The 5,584-nt window shown below is 35.9% G+C and overlaps 1 long non-coding RNA gene across 4 annotated transcripts; it reads left to right on the top strand.

Moving 5' to 3' along the window:
• Nucleotides 1-566: 566 nt before the first annotated feature.
• LOC112200529 lies at nt 567-4,839 on the top strand. Of its 4 annotated transcripts, none has more exons than XR_005809610.1 (6): nt 567-993; nt 1,444-1,484; nt 2,065-2,172; nt 2,314-2,651; nt 2,764-4,191; nt 4,413-4,839. It is a non-coding gene; the product is annotated as an uncharacterized LOC112200529 (long non-coding RNA). The 4 variants fall into 4 exon arrangements; XR_005809611.1 differs by having other exon boundaries at nt 4,398-4,839; XR_005809609.1 differs by lacking the exon at nt 4,413-4,839 and adding an exon at nt 4,360-4,374.
• The last annotated feature ends 745 nt before the right edge of the window (nt 4,840-5,584 follow it).

Here is a 5,584-nt window from a genome sequence, read left to right as displayed (position 1 = left end):
GGGCTTGAAGTCAATTCGCCTGATGGTCCTTTAATCTCTCTAAGGCGTAAAAGAAAAGAGGTGGACAATATACTTACAGAGTGTGTTTGAGCGCACAGCCAAACTTCCATGGTATTATGCAACATTTAAACGAAGATTTAGAAGCAGGCACGACTAGTAGTATTTATGATTATATTCAATTGGAATCCATTCAACTGTAGACTGTAAATTGATTTATGAATACTGGAGTTTGAATCATTTTCCTAATTGTAAGCGGTGCCTGCATTTATATTGTACAAAACAATGAATACTTGCCCATAACAAGTCGCATAAAATCATTATTATTGTATCTAACAAAATATGTATGATATATTATTGCTTAGTTACCAAGTCATTTAGATCTCAATTGTAAATTTAGATTCACAATGTATTAAGGAATTAAGTTTTCTCAGATTATTATTACTAATAAATAATACGAAAGTTCGGTTTACTGTTCATTGGGTGTCGAAAAGACGGTTTTGCCCTTGCTTTTCACTCATAATCTCAGGCTGCCATTGACCTAGGTACTAGATGCTTCCATCGGTTTCTTCTTTCTTCTACGGCCGTATAACCAAGATTGACTCCGTAAGTAGAAGTGGTGAGAAGAGAGAGTGTAATCCCATTCTGCTTGATTAGAAACTTGAAAAACAAACATATTCAGCGACAAATGGCTCATTTTGAGTTACGATCGAGCAAAATGTCAGAGGTACTGGGCATTGGTTATAGGGTCGACCAAGGAAAAGGGAGGCTTAATTTTGTTCTCTATCTAAAGTCAAGTTTCAGATTTCTGTTATGAAGAAATAGTGTGATTGTATTTATTTCAACATTGATTGCAGGTGCTTCTTGACGGTGGGAAGACAGAGAGGCTCATCAATCAGGATTCGAAGCTTCCCAACCGGCTCTAACTCAATATCGGGTGCTTGGTCCTATCATAAATGGATTGAATTACAACCACGCACTAGCCGAAAGCATCAGGTGAATTTTTCCTTTGACAGTTGATAGAAATCGGTGAATTTTTCTTTTTTGGTCTTTGTTTGGTTGCATGTAATTTTTGTTGAATTTATTTGTTCTTCATTTGTTGAGGTAGCCTTTGTATTCTTAGCTTCTGGGTTTGGATGCTGCATAATAATATCTTTATTCACAATTACTCATCTCTTTTACTATGATTCTGGGTATAAAAGTTTCAAAGTACGGAAAACATATGATTGGATGAGCAAAGAATTGAAATTTCATGTCTCGATGGTTTACAATTGCTTTACTGTGCTGAATCGATGCCAATAAAAAACAAAGATTTGCAATCTTAGATTCAACCTTAAGGATGTCTTTTCACTCTAATTGTTGTTCATTTTAATTTTTTCTTTAATGGGTATATATCTACTCTGCTAACAATTTATCTGTTTTCTGTTTATTATGGTTGTCTTGCAGTTGGCTACTATTTGGTTGGAGCACAAGTATTCCCCTAGCTGGTAATTTTTCTTCATCAATAATGTTTGTGTTGATTCATTGATTTGATTGGTTCCTTTTTCTCTATGCTCATGCCTGAAGGGTCGTCGTATATATGTGCAGTATATAGTTTGACTAATTGTGTATATTATACCCATTACAAATCCGTGTTGTTTGGCTTTTCTATCTGTTTGGCAGCCATACGTTCACACACCCAGAAGCTAGGAAGAAACCTCTTATTTTTGTTATTCGATATTTCCCTTTTTGATTTACAAGCTCTTATGTATATTGTTTATCAGTTTTCTTTTGCTATCGATTTTTGCTATATGGTAAATATATAATAACGGTTAGATTAGCCACTGCAAAGTTGAAATCTGTTTCGCATTTAGATTGAGGCTAATCTGTATTCTTTATTTGCAGAAATTTCTTTTGGTACAAGGTAGTCTTATGTATTTGATGTGTGATACATATATGCATTTTTTTCTTTCATGTAAAGCTATGTCTGAAGATTAGATACTTGGAATCTATTGATAGAACTTTTATATTATGCAATTGGGTGCTTAAGTTGATTTTGATTAAATTTTTACCTACGTAAACATACAGGAGCACTGCTTTTGGCCTTAAGGCAACATTGTTCTGGAGAAATCTGAGAGGAGGTGGCATGAAGTAACAAACCAAGTAGGGGAACATATCACCTCAAGTACGATTCTGGTAATGTTCAGAAGATACTTTTATTTATTTTTAGTCTCTAACTATGGAACTTATCAATTGTATTTGGTTTGCAATTGATACTATAGCGACGCTGCAGTTCGACTATGCCATTTTAAAAACAGTTGGTCTACATTGATGCAGTTGCATAATTTACTATTCCTGAGCTGAACATCGTTGACCAACCAAAATGGTGGGAAAGAAGTGTTCCGAAGTGCTTTAGATCAAGCTGGAGATAGAGTAGGTGTTGTTCAATTCTATGGAAAGCACTGTCTCTGGATTTTGAGCAATGGAAGAACTGTATGCGGTAGTGATTCTGTTTGGAAGGCCTTGATTTTTTATGCCAAAAGTTGTGAATGCTTCTTTAATGCTGATCAACACAATGATTTGGCAAAGCCATGGTAGACGTAAAGAAAATGTTGGACCAATTTCATGAGTTGCCCAATGCCAACAGCATAATTTTCAAAAACGCTAGATGCAAGGTGACTTGATGTTATTTGTTTTTATATCCTATGTTTTCCCCTTTAATTTCCGAGAATTTCATACCACATGGTCCATATTTGTACTGATGTTAGATTATTTGGTTATACACAGGTGCTTTTTAGTATTAACTTTTTGAAGTTATTCAAGAATCTGATGTGGCCTGTTTGGAGAAGTTAGCACTCAGCACTAGATCTTCTACTGAAGCAGTCATCTGGCTAAAGACCCAAGAAGCGCGGTGTAGGGAGAAGTTGGTATTAGCTCTTGACTAATCTTGAAGAAACTTAAGGTTAAATCTCATTGTTTGCACAACAGACTATTGCAAAGAATATGAGATAATGTTAAAGGTCTGAGATGTATTGCCTCTAAAGGATATCCCAAAGTTGGAATATCTCTTAGATACACACATAAAATCATTTTTGTTGATCTTGCAGCATCGCGCGAGGAGCACTATCTAGTATAGAATGACACCTTTAAGTTAGGCATTCAATGATTAAATCACCAACAATCCAACATGTAGAGAACTTAGTGAGACAGAATAAAATACATGGAAACATAGGAAGATAGGTCCTTGCACAAGGAAGAAATATTGCTTGTTAACTAATATAAACAAATTCAAGGAAAGATCAATTCCAAATCTTGAAAACAAAGTATAAAAATGAAACCTTACTTTTCTATATTGCATCCCATTCTCAATATCAATAGTGATGAATTATCCTTCTCTCTCAATCCCTCTGACATTGTTACATTGTTTGCGTACCTAAAGAGCATGATAGAATCTTTGTTCATGTAAGTATAGCAGCATAAGTAAATGCTAGCATGACAGACAAAACATTTGCTCCATGAAGAAGAGGTGACATTCTTATGAAAACATATTATTTTTTATTTTTTTTAAAGGCAACTTGCTGCCAAGAATGGAAAAACACTTTTCCAACATTGTCATCTCTCCAACCACTACCACGTACTCTGATTTTAAGCAAAACATGTTCAGACAAGGCTGATGTGCATCGTCATTCACTCATTTAGAGGCTCAGCTCTTCCCTATCTATGCTTTAACTTATGACCCATTATTTGGACACTTGAGATGTAGCAAGTTAATGTGCAGCATATGCTAACATGTGCACGTTGTAAGTGAGGAATCTCATGTTCAAATTGTATAAAAGATTCTAAATATGGGATTCTGGAAGCCATCGAATTGAAAGATAGATAGCCAAAATGACTCTTAGCTTCAATATAGAGGTCGTTCTGCTTCTGGACCGGTCTTACGTAGACCTTGAGTCACTTTTGTGGATGCAGCCAGAAATCTTAATGAGACCATGCATCATTCACCTTCACCATTCAATTCTGTCCCCAGATCGGACTGTTCCAACCCTGCCCACCTCTCAAGCCCTTGTAGTGGCTGTAGCAAAACGTCAACCCCTAGCTGTCATTCCTCCTCAGGATGATCCTCATCTCCACATCAATGATGAAGATTTGATAGTTGATGAAGACCTTGACCTAGAGTTTGAAGATGACCTTGAGGAAAACATTGAGGTGGTAGAGGTAAGCTCTGATAATTCTTCCTTTACTATTTCTCTGGACTCTGACATGTCAGTGATTACTTCTGATACTGTAGAATCGTTGATGGTGTATAATCCTACATTTGCTCCATATTCTGAATTTTTAAGTAATTATCAGAACACTACTTATAGCTCTGTCAATTCTGTTCAGGAGCCTCAATATGGATAACATAACTCACTCTATTGAAGATGTCACTAATGCAGGGTCTGCTCTTCCTTTCCGTAGCCCCAGAAAGAGAGGAAGAGATGTTATTGAGAATATGGCAGAAGAACCATCTTCTTCTTATCTGCCTGAATGAGCATAATGTGTTGGAATTGTCGTGGCTGTTCACGACAGGGTTTTCTGTTTGAGAATGTTTGTTCTGCTGATATCCGGTTGGTAGCTTTTCTTTCTATGTATCCTCATAAGAACCAGCCTCAGGAACTTTGGAATGAACTTGTTACTTTGCAAGTTTTTCCCCCAAGAACCTTGGTTCATTTTGGGTAATTTTAATTGCATTCTAAGCTTGCAAGAGAAGCATGGAGGATCACATCATTATATGATTCAGTTTGGACAGTACTTGAATAGATTAGGCATGATTTCATTACCTTTTACCGGTAACTTGTTTACATGGACAAACAAACAGCAACATAGTACTCAAATTTGTAAAAGATTAGAGTAGTTACAAATACCGCAGTCCTTACTTTTTTTTTTCCTTTATGTGAATTTGCATAAGCCTAGCTATTACTGGCCGGGCCTGGTCTGATCATGGACCTATCTATCTTTTTTTTAATCCTAGCACTACTAGGAAAAGAAGAGCTCTTAAATTGGAAGCCATGTGGCTAATTCATACTGAATTTGAACCTTTATTTTCTGCTGCCTGGCAGAATGTTACTTCGGGTAATGGTGTAGAAAGCTTCGTTGCTAAGATGAATGCCTTTGAAGGCCAGGAATTGGAATTTTACAATTTCTGGTAATTTACATCAACGAATGAGAGATCTGCATACACAACTACAAAGTGTTCAATCTTCGTCTACTTTCTCTCATAATGCTATTGAAATTTATTCAACAAGAACTTTATTTAACTGATGCTATTGAAACTATATTCAAAGATGATGAAGTTTTTTGGGCACGCAGAGCAAAAACTAGATGGCTTCAACTGGAAGACAGGAATAACAAATTTATTCAAACTCAGGTGTCTATTCCGTGAAAAAAGAATCAAATTGTGAAGCTTAAAGATGAACATGGTTTTTGGTCCACTAATCGCAAGATCATATTGCTCATATTTTAGTTATACTATTTTAAACAAAGATTCACAAATAATATTCATCCTTCTAAGGAGGATACTTGTAACTTTATTTCTTCTATTTCTCCTGTCATTACCCACACAGATCAT

Source organism: Rosa chinensis, chromosome 4, assembly GCF_002994745.2.
Source record: "Rosa chinensis cultivar Old Blush chromosome 4, RchiOBHm-V2, whole genome shotgun sequence".
NCBI classification, from domain to species: domain Eukaryota; kingdom Viridiplantae; phylum Streptophyta; class Magnoliopsida; order Rosales; family Rosaceae; genus Rosa; species Rosa chinensis.
The sequence above is the reverse complement of the archived record's forward strand: the minus strand, read 5'-3'. Positions and strand labels throughout refer to the sequence as shown.